Raw genomic sequence first — 11,825 nt, 5'->3', positions numbered from 1 at the left:
AGTGTTTTAGACATTTTACTGGTTAATTTGCAAGCAGAGCAATAAATGAGTAAACTTATTCCAAATTAATATCTACTTAGAGAGCTGCTGAGCCAAGTCAGGCATTGACCATGACCCGGCAATCTTTGCCTTGTTCCACAAATAGAGCAGTGATGACTCATGAGCACAGAGTTGGTAATAAACCCACTGGCTCACACATGTACCCTGAGCTGTGGTCCCCAGTGACTTAACGGGTCTCTGAATGTTGACAGCCAGCCACATCTAAAATCACAGCTAGGAATAGAAGAGGACTGAGAAATCAGATACTGCTCTCCACTTCCAGAACCCTCCCAGCACATAATGGAAAAACCAGAGTAGGCCTTCAATAGGTGGCTTTAAGTTTAAGTTTTGGGATGGCGGAATTAACCAACCTGAAATGTATTGTTCAAGGGGCAACTGATCCTGTGACTCACAGTAAATAAGATGCCCTTGAAAGCCTGGCAGCTCACGAACACTGTCTGCTTGTATTCCCTTTTAAGATCAACCTGTTGATACGTTTATGAGCATATAATGGGCACTGCCTAATACCACTAATTGCCACTTAATGTCAATCTTAGACTTATTGTTTCTGTGTGCTTTATGATCCCTTAATTGGTTAATTAGACCAGCATTGGCTGAGTGAGTGAAGGCAGTAAGTTAGTGTTGACTTCTGTGTCTGCTCTTAAGAGACTAGAAGTCAATAACCGCTGCCCTACAGAGACCACACCTTGATTTTTCCTTTGCCACATCGTGTTTTGGAATTAGATACACCTGGAAAGCCCTTCGTGCTTGTTAATATTAACTCAAAAGGACCTAAATAGCTTCCCAGCATCCTCGCTTGCCTCTGTCTAATCCAAGGTTCCTCAAACTTTGGCATGCGTCAGAGTCACCTGCTGGGCTTGTTAAAACACAGACTGCAGGGCTGCACCCTGGGAGCTTCCTAGTCACTAAATCTGAGGGGGAAACCCCAAATTGTGCATTTCTAGTGAGTCCCCAAGTGATTCTAATGCCACCAGCCTGGGGGCCATCCTTTGAGCTCTTCTGCTTCAAAGCTGCCCTAGAACCCAAGGACCTAGCAGAAGCCTATCACGAGACCCGAGCCTGAACAACACTGGAGGTAAAGCCAAACTGTTTTTTCCCCGTAAGTGGGGGTAAGCCACAATGACCCTCTAGTTCAGTGATTCTCAAAGTGAAGTTCCTCAACCGGAAGTATCAGTATCACCTGGGAACTTGTTAAGAATGCAAATTCTCAGGCCAACCCAAGACCACCTGTCTCAGAAATTCTGGAGGCGAAGCCCAGCAATTTGTTCTACAAGCTCCCCGGAGACACTGAAGTGGGACAACTTCTGCTTTAAATCCATTCTCTACAAGGCAGTCAGAGCGACTTTTTTTAAATTGAATTTTTTGTTGTGATAACTGTAGATGCACATGCAATTGTAAGGAATGCTATGGGGAGATTTCTTGTCCACTTTGCCCAGCTCCCTCAATAGTAACATTTTGCAAAACGATAGGATAATGTCATAATCAGGATTTTAACATTGAGAGAATGCACCTATTTTATTCAGATTTCAGCAGTTTTACTTACAGTAGTGCGTGTGGTGGGCAGGCACGCATGTGCATATTAAGCTCTATGCAGTTTTATTACTTATGTGTATTCGTGCATCAACCACCAAAGACAAGTTCCAACACCGTAAAGAACCTTCGGTTTATCCCTTCTAACTGTACCTGCTCTCCTCTAGCACAGCCTGCACCTGGCTTGTTCCTCACCCTTGGCAAACTCTACTCTGTTCCCCATTCCTAAACCCCTCTCACTTCAAAACTGTTAGATAACCGAAATCATACAGTTCGTAACCTTTTGGGATTGGCTTTCTTCACTCAACACAATTAGCTGGGGATGCATCCAAGTCGTGTGTATCAATAGTTTTGTTTCTTTTTATTGCTGGATAGTTTCTAGGGTAAGTATGTACCACAGTCTGTGTAATCATTCCCGTCGAAGGACATCTAGATTGATTCCAGTTTTTTTGGCTACGACAAACGAAGTGGCTATGAACATTCATGGAGAGGTTTCTGTGTAAGGATGAGTTTTCATTTCTCTTGGGGTAAAGACTCAAAAATATAATTGCTAGGTGGTACATAGTTGCATGTTTGGTTTTATGAAAAACTCCCAAACTATTTTTTGGAGTGGTTGTACCAATTACATTCCCCATAGCAAAATGTGAACGATCCAGTTTCTCCACATCCTTACCAGAACTTGGTATTCTCATTATCTTTAGTTTTAGCTATTCTGTTAGGTATGTAGTAATAGCTCACTGGCATTTTAATATATATTTCCCTAATGGCTAATGATATTGAGGCTTTTTCTGTGTGCTTATTTGCTATCTGTATCTCCCCAGTAAAATGACTACTCGTGTCTTTTGTCTACTTTCTAATCACAATATTTTTTGTTGTTGCTATTTTTACTGTCAAGTTTGAAGAATTCTTTATATATTCTAGATGTGAATCCTGTGTTGGATGTGTAGTTTGCAGATATTTTCCTCCAGTCTTTTCATTCTTTTCGCAGAGGCTTTCACAGAGTAAAGGTTTTAATTTTGATAATGTCCGATTTTTTTCTTTTATGGAAAAATTGTCCATAGTGAGCTTTAAAATTATTTTAAGATTTTTTAAAAGTACTCTCTACACCCAACATGGGGCCTGAACTCATAACTGCGAGATCAAGAGTTATATATGATCCACCGACTGAGCCAGCCAGGTGCCCCATGAGGGTATTTTTGTATTGTGGTAAAATATAGGTAACATAGTGACCTTTCAGAACACTTTTCTAGAATGACCTTTCAAAACACAGATCAGATTATATTGCTTCCCTGTTTAATACCTTTTAATGGTTACCTATTGCTCTTAGGATAAAGCCTAAAATCTCTAATGTGGAGTAAAGCCCTCACTACCCCACTGTGAGGCTACTCTTCTCTGCTCTTTAGCCAGACAGAACTACTTTTAGTTCCCTAAGATCTCTGTTTTCTCTCTCTTCTCTCCTCTGGGACCATACTGTCCTATCTTCTTCTCCCCTTTATAAACTCTTTCAGGTTTTAGCTGTTCTACTCTGGTTCCCCTTCTATTTCACAGCATTAGGATCTGTGCTCTCAAAGCACTTATCACATGGACTTAGAAGTGCACGTTTCTCTGTGTTCCCCATTTGCTAAGCTCCTTGAAGGCAACAACTATTTATTCATTGCTGTCTGTCCTCTGCTTGTTGAAATGCCTGCCACATTGTATGGCTGGCTAGACCGAAGTCACTAATCCTGGGGACCTGCAGCACTCCTCACAGGACCACCCCCAGGAAAAGAAAAATAAAATCTAAGCAAAACCTTAACTCCAAAGTGAATTTCACCCACATCATCTCTGATCAACTTTCAGAACATCCTGAAGTTACAAAGCAGCCTTTATTATTGAGCACTTGTGTGTAGCATGGTATTTTGGCAAAGTGTTTTATAATTAACTCCATTGTTTCTCAAAACCCCGAAGGAGAAATGTTCACCTCCTGTCAGAGATCAGGGAACTGAGCCCAAATAGATCAAAAAACTGCATCTCAAATCACATGGCAAATCATCAGCCCTCACCACAAGTGGTTTTGTCTACTTGGCTTTGACCCTGATGTGTATTGGGGAAATCCATGAAACCCAGGGAACACCCAGAGGGGGTTATCCAATACAACTTTCTTTTTTGGACCATTAACAAAAATCGAATGATGATTATTTTAAATGTGTGTTGAATGTATGAATTGAACAAATAGAAGCCAGCCTTTTAAATGTGGAACTAGTATTCCTTTTTAAAGAGGTAGGCTTATTATGAGTCTTGCTCATCATTGGCTTACTGAATGTTTCCTGGTTTATAGATTAGGTTCCACAGATTAGTATAACCCTTCCTATAGCTTCCATAATACTGAAAGTGGAGAAAAATCTTCACAAATGACAGGAATTAATTCTCTTTATTTTGTACAAATTAATCTGGATATCTTCTTTACCTATTTAGTGGATTTAAAGACAGTCATTGTAACCCACCCACATTGTCAGGTGGACTTGAGCCCTCAATATCAGGAATTCACAAAGGGAAGAAGGGCCTATTCAAAGGGAATAGTAATTAATTAAAAAAATTCAGGAAGAAGGCTGACTAGCCCATCCCCCATACAGCCTTCTCTATAAGGTCGAAGGTAATGTATTTTGAGAGTCTACTTAGTCTCCCTTGGGGTAGTTGTATTTGGACTGAATAAGGTATTAGACCTCCTTGTCAGACCAAGGCTTGCTTGCTGCTGGATCTCCATCCTTGCATCCTTGCCAGGACAAGACAGAAAGAACAGGCCTGTCTCAAAGTATCAGCCAACCAGTGAGCTAGGTATAACGCAGCCCCAGTCTGCCATGGGCTCAGGTCTTAGCCCCCATCTATATATCCAAGCAGGGCCTGCGTCTCTCTGGGGCGCAGATTCACCCCAGGACTATTGCATGAGGAGCAGAAATTGACTTCTGATAGACATCTTTTCTCCTAAATCCACTCAGTAATATTATAGGCTCAATTTATTTTACCTCGATTATGAAGATAACATTAACTGATGATGAGATTCAAAACATTTTTGTAGTCTGGCTTGCTGACCAATACAAAACTCTTGTTCAAGTATTTATTCAACATATACTTACTGAGTACTTCCTCTGTGCCAGGCATTGTGTTTAGCCCTGAGGATAGAGTAGCATAAGCAGGGCCTCTGCCCTCTCGAAGCTTATAATCTAGCAGGGGAAGAGCCTAATATTAAACAGTCATACGAGAGCACACATACATCCTTTAAAGCCAGCCTATGCATGCACCATTTATATCTGAAACATTTTCCTTCAATGATACATACACACAGAGCACATTATGTATAAAACACTCTAAAGCAGTGCACTGTGGCTGTGTGTGTTTCCCCCATGCTCAAGGAGAGCCAGTTCAGCCATTGGAGCATCACCCACCATGCTGCAGAGATCCCCAGCCTGAATGTGTTTCTGAGCAGAAACACTAGGCTGCCTACATCCACATGGAGCTGAATTCCACCAACAACTTGAATGAGCTTGAAAGTGGATTCCTCCCCAGAGCTTCCAGACACCTTTAACTTTGTAGTTCCCAGATCAGAAAACCAACCAGCCAAATCTATCAGATTGCTATGAACTGCAAGATAATAATTAGTGTTGTTTTAAGATGCTGAGTTTGTGATAATTTGTTACAGCAATAGAAAATTAATGAAGGAGTAAGGGCATGGACACTAATCAAGAAATTATTGCAGAATAGTAACTACATGTTGGTGGCATGAACCACACGACAGTGTGAAAGTGATAAGAAACGGTCAGTTTCTACGTATTTTGAAAGTAGAGCCTGAATGATTTGCTGATATGGTGTATCCTTGGGAGCAGCCGAGGGTGACTATGGGGATTTTTGTCTGAGCAATTGGAAGGCTGAGGTTTCCACTTAGAGTCAACTGTGAATGGAGCAGTTTGCAAAAGTGAATTTAGAGAGGTGGGTAGGAGCTACATTATACAGAGCTTTCTGAGTTATGTTAAGAATTTTGAAAGAGAGTAAGATCCGAAACTTCTCATCACAAGGGAAAAATTTTTCTGTAACTGTATGAGTTGATGGATGTTAACTAAACTTACTGTAGTAATCATATAGATATATAGATATATGTCAAGTCATTATGTGGTGTATTTATACTTATAAATAAATGTTGAATGTTAATTATATGTCAATAAAACTAAAAAAGAATTTTTAACATTATCTTAAAAATAAAGTTATTGAATACTTTTAAGTAGACAAAGGCTAAATAATATCTGCATTTAAAAAAGAGCACTCAGGAGCCCCCAGAGTGGGGAAAGATGTAGTCAGGCACATGTACCCAAATGCAAGTAGGTAACGTACATATTTTAAGAACATCAGCAAAGCCAGAGTCTTCCAAAGTGAGACAAAGGAGAGTCTCCTATTCATCAGAACAGAATTTCTCCGATGTAAGTAATAAAATAAGAGACTATTTCAGACAGGAAGCCAGGATTGCTTTAAACTAATTTAATTACAATTTTACTCAAATATGTAATAAAATTAAGCATAAACAATGTATAATCATAGTTCTTATAACACTATGAAAGCAAATAAATTTACAAATTAAACACAGAGAAAACCAGAACTCAGATTTAGAACATTAGTACACTGTTGCAGAAAATACTGTTTTGCAGAACCTAAATTGCCACGGCTTGACTTAATAGTGGAAAGATGCAGTGTCCTTTTTCTCTAAACATCAACAATACAAATGCAAATGCCTGCTCTCTAACATGTTGTAAAAAATGTTATTAACATCAAAGTTTTGCTTGCTAGTTCAAGATTATCAGATGTTATGGTAGTCAACACTTTGCCAATGAACAGTCTTCAAATGGCATTTTTAATGAGGCATAATTTGATAGTTCTGTAAAGTTTACATACTGGCATCAAGATGAGATAGCATTGTAATATCTGTAGCATCTTAGAAGTTTTCATTAACATTTAATAGTTTTGTTGAACAGTCACCGTTATATGTTTACCTCTCCACTTACTAACAATGAACTATTGTAAATAAATACATATAAAGGTAGAATTTGTGTAACACAGCTGCTTTCAACACCACACAGTTCCTTCAAATTTAGCATGCCTAAATGCAAAGAAGACAAGAAGAAACTAAAACTGCAAAGCTTAGAGAAGAAGAAACCAAATAAAACTACTTGCAAATGATGTGATTTTGTGCATATACTCGGCAAAAGATGCTTCAGAAAATTGCTAAATAAACTCTCTTATTATTTCTATTAAACTTCCTGGAAATAAAATTTGGCACGTATTTCACATGTTAGCAGTAGTTGAAAAATAAAATTAAAACATACTATTTAAATTAATATAAAAAGTATATAATAATAAAAATGACAAGATAGGCAAGAACTTTCTGGATAAGTGCATAAAACTTAACTGAATGATGTTTAAGGAGGTCTAAGTAAATGGGAAGATAGACCATGTTCACTGATTGGAAAACACAATATTTAAGAAAGGTCAACTCTCTCTAAACTGAGTCAGAGAAATACTAATCTTAACCCAACAGGTTTTTCTTTTTTTGAAAATTAATAAGCCGATGTAAATTTTGCATAATGCAAAGAGCCAAAGATCACTAAGACACTTTTGAAAAAAAAAGAAAAAAGAAAAACAGGTGAGGTGACAAGTAGACATCATTTACGTAAGGCATTATCAAGCTAAAATAATTAAGACCATAAGGTGTTTGTAGAGGCAGAGAAAAACATAGACCAGTAGAACAAAGTAGACTTCCCAAACAGATGCATTAATAAATGGGCTATTGAAATAAGATTGAGGTAGTACAGCAGGTCAATAGGGAAATGATGATCTTTTCAATAAGTCATCCTGGGAAATTGACTATCCTTCCAGACAAAAACAAAGTCAGATGCCTCTCTCACACCATGCATAGAAAATTCTCAGGTAGACTAAACATCTAAATGTGAAAGCCAAAAATCATTAAACTTTATGAAGATCATAAAATAGACTATCTTTAGGACTTCAAGATCAGAAAATTATGGATATTAGTCCTAAGTAAATAAAGGTCAACTGTAAATTGTAAATAGAAGTCATGTTGTAAATATTATATAAAGTGCATAAGCCATAAAAGATTGATGTACTTAATTAAAGTTGAGAGCTTGGGTTCATCAGAAGATACTCAAAGAGTGAAATGACAATCCACACATGGGAGAGGATATTGATGACACGTCAAGAAGATGGGAGAGACTAGAGTTTCCTCTTGAGAAGAACCTACATAAAAAAAGATGTGACTGTTAGTAGCTCAAGGTCTTTGGGGTGGCAAGATGTGCGCACTCAAGGGGTGCTGTTTTGGATAACCATGGCAAGACTTGTCCGTGACACCTCTGTTAATACAGAAAGGACTCTGGCAAGCACAAAAAGAAACAGCCCCCAGGTGAAAAGGCTGCAGGGGATATGCCACCTGGGGGTTATTTTAATGACGACAAGGAAGTGGAGCAAATGTCCAGGAAAGAAGTCAAAGGTAAGGAAGATTAATGATTATGGTGCAGGAATTCTAGAGGTCACAGGGGTTGGGTAGGAGAGTGAGGAGAGGCTCAGGGTTCAGTTAACAGGCAGGACATAGAAAACAGTATGGGAAGGAGCCCTCAGGAGATGGTAGGTGACCAGAGATGCCTGCTTACATTTCATGTGACCCTCATAAACTCAACTAGGAGACATAAAGGAGGGGATGAGCACCAAGATTTAGTAGGATTGGGCTGTGTCCTTGAAGTAAGCCCAGTGACTATACTGGGAGCCAGGTGAGCCTTCACTGGTGATGGCAGCTACTGTGACCACAGAATGGTCGGAAAAGATGCACAGCAAGTGTGAAGCTGTAGTCTCTCAATGGGAAAGGGAGTGGGGTCACAGGTGACCCAGGTTATTCTTCCCAGGAATGGGCTTAAATTGTGTATACTTTAAGGGTCCCCTATGTACAAGCTGATAACTACGGTCTTTTCCTTTTCCTCCTTCCCAGGGTGACATAAACTTAATTTTTAAAATATCTCATTTGCGTATTGGCAGTTGAGCCACTTAATGTTGACTATGTACACTTAAAAGTATATAAGTAAGGGACGCCTGGGTGGCTCAGCGGTTGAGCTTCTGCCTTTGGCTTAGGGCATGATCTTGGGGTCCTGGGATCAAGTCCCACATCAGGCTCCCTGCATGGAGCCTGCTTCTCGCTCTGCCTGTGTCTCTGCCTCTCTCTCTCTCTCTCTGTGTCTCTCATGAATAAATAAATAAAATCTTTTAAAAAAAATTAAAGTATAAGTAAGCTAATTACTTTCTCTGGGTTAGTAGTCCGAGGCTAAACGAGTAGAAACATGTGCTAGTTCTGTTATTTTGGGGTGGGTGGGGGGACATAATAGGCCCTGTGGTAATGCCCCATAATACAAGAGTACATCTTCATAAAAGACTTCTATATTTTCAGAGGCGCATAATACCATGAAAAGGCTTATGGATGTAACTGGACACGTGTGGCAGCCTTATTGTACCACCAGGGGTTGGTAGCTGTTAAGCAACGAGGCAAACTTTGGTGGCTTTTAACAGAACAGAAACTTAGGGAAAGGAGGGCTGGTAGCTCTGGAGCCACGGACAGGATGACTGGCAGGAACCTGCACCTGCCAGATGGGGGCAGATTCTTCTTCGGCACAGAAGGGCCTCCCACAAGCTCTAGGGTAGGGTGATAGATCTCCAAAATGCTCCACTTCCCCCAGGGGGCTGGTCTAAGCCATCAGGGCCACCTCCTTGAGCAGGGCAGCCCAGGGGGTGACCAGGCGAGCACAGGCTCTGTCCACACCACCAGCTCCTGCAGCTGCTGCAGGAGTCAGGGTCCCCCCACCCAGTCTCCCTGCCCCTGCGTGGGGGGGACTCCTGATTTACCCCAAAGGAGGTGAGGAAAGCCAGTCGCTGATGTATTCAGCTCTAATAATAAGCAGTGTCTGAGCTGCCCAACCAACCCTCAAAGGTGGGGAGTTCTGCAAACGCAGGAATTGGGGGTGACACGGGGCAAGGGGAACACCGCAGCACGCACTCATGGTTACTGTTTCCTGTCCTTGCTGTTTTCTTTGAACCTTTTATTTGGGCTTCACCCTGGCATTCTAGAACACAGGGGCCATGGTGCCTACCCTGGAGATCTGTGCAAAGTTGAAGGGGGAAGTAGTTTGCAGGAATTGTACCTGCTTCAGGCTACCGATGGGCCTTCTGTTCACACGTGGGGCTGGGAAAGGGGGGGGTTGTGTGGCATGGGGAGCCGTGGGAACTGGTATGTTAGTTTAAAATGAAAGAGATGCGATGAAGTTTAACTCGATTTCTTATTTATTAACGTCTGACCCTGTCATGTTATCCTAGCTCCACACACGCATGTGGACACTGCTGCGTATACACACTTACACACATACAAATGGAAAATACAAATAAGGCATAAGGGTACCGATCTCCATCTTTGCAGCTGTGCTCCGTTCACTTTGCTTCTGTGTCCTCACTTTTAGATTTTTGCCTTCTTCTTTTCTCTTCCCCACCTCACCCCCCCTCCATCCCAGTACTGTTGATTCAACTGTGTACCGTAGCAACGTGCTTTTCAACCATAAGCCACACGTCCTTGATCCTGGTTCAATTTAATTCAATTGAATAAACATTTATTTGCCTATTATGTGAAACATATGCAGATGTTTTTTTTTTTTAAAAACTCAGCAACAAATCTTGTCTCTCCTTGTCTCCCTCCTCACAGCTCGTAACAGATCGAGCTGCCCCAGATAGATATCTCCTGTAAAAACAAACAAAATGAATGGAGGGATTTAGGCAAGATGTGCACAGGATGAGTGAATCCGTTATCTAGAACATATTCGTGAAATACTTCTCTTTGTCACAACCTCTTGTTTTGCTCTTTCACATCTGAAAACACCACCCTGATTTTAGTACAGCATTCAAGAGGAAACTCCACAAACATTTGAAAATTCACTGCACAGAAGGTAGACCCTGTAGATCAATGAAATAAAGCACTGCTTTCTGCAAGAGAAACGTGTGAGGAGATGCCTGTCTTGTTTTTAATTCTCTTTTCCAATATCCAGAAAATATATGCTCATAGGATAGTGAATGTTAAGAAATGTGCATGTAAGATTAAGGGGAAAAAGCTCCAAGGCACTTATAATTCATAAGACTGTGATTAAAGGGTTGTTGTTTAACAATAGATACCACTGGAGTCACTTTATTGGTAATATATTTGAGGCTTCATCAGGGCTATGGTGCCAATGTCCTGGGGAGGCAATGGTTCTGGCTTGCCAAAGCCCAGGGGACGAGGGCGGAGTGACTCTTAAGAGTAGCGCCTTAAAGTCTAATTAAGAATCTAATAAGGACACAGTCGTATTGCTTTTATTTATTTATGTATTTTTATCATATTGCTTTTAATCTAAAGGTCTATCCTGTCACTTAACAGTCCTGAAGATAAGGATTGGCTATTACCAGTATGATCACTGTGAATTGAGGATACTTCTGCAAAAGGAGATCGCTGCTGGCAATGCTAAAAGGAGAATGGTGACTAACAGAGTCTAAAGAAAAGGAATTTGCTACACATGTGACATGGATGGCCAGCTTCAAATCAGGCTCTGGGACTTGAGCTTGGAGACATTCAAGCAAAAGGTCTGCGCAGTTCTGTTCCTCTTTCCATGTTCCCCCCTTTCCTGCAACCCTTTTTCCTAACCTTCCTCATAGCTTTCAAGCCCCCTACCCAGCTCCAGTCCCTTTCCAAGCAAATGACCTTGCCTCCTACCTTTCAGGGAAAGCAGAAGCGCTCAGGGTCGAACTCTCCCAGAGTCCCAACTTCTGCACTGACGCAAGCAAGTGTGTAATTATTTGCTTAATGTCTGCTCATCAATCCTGCTTAGTGGAAAGCTCCCTGAGATCGGGGTTGGAGACTGTTCACCTGTGTCCCCAGCACCTAGCAGGTGGTCTACCTGGGGCTCTGGAAGTATCTATGAATGAATGAATGAATGAATGAACACACTTCCTTCTCCTCATTTATCAGTTTTGTTTTTTTTTTTAAAAAAGCTTTGTTTTTCACATAGTATATTGTTATGGTAAAAAAAAAAAAAAAAAAAAAAACAAAAAACAGAATAGTACAGAATCAGATTAAAGGGAACAGTCAAGTCGCCCTTCCTGGGAAATTCCACTGGTTCCTTGTCTCTCCTCCTTGCCAG

At 40.7% G+C, this 11,825-nt stretch overlaps 1 long non-coding RNA gene across 1 annotated transcript; it reads left to right on the top strand.

The window, feature by feature from the left end:
* Positions 1 to 984: 984 nt before the first annotated feature.
* LOC121480363 lies at positions 985 to 11,593 on the top strand. Its single transcript, XR_005984942.1, has 3 exons — positions 985 to 1,135; positions 11,045 to 11,268; positions 11,406 to 11,593. It is a non-coding gene; the product is annotated as an uncharacterized LOC121480363 (long non-coding RNA).
* Positions 11,594 to 11,825: the final 232 nt, after the last annotated feature.

This window comes from Vulpes lagopus, chromosome 21 (assembly GCF_018345385.1).
Source record: "Vulpes lagopus strain Blue_001 chromosome 21, ASM1834538v1, whole genome shotgun sequence".
NCBI classification, from domain to species: Eukaryota; Metazoa; Chordata; class Mammalia; order Carnivora; family Canidae; genus Vulpes; species Vulpes lagopus.
The sequence above is the reverse complement of the archived record's forward strand: the minus strand, read 5'-3'. Positions and strand labels throughout refer to the sequence as shown.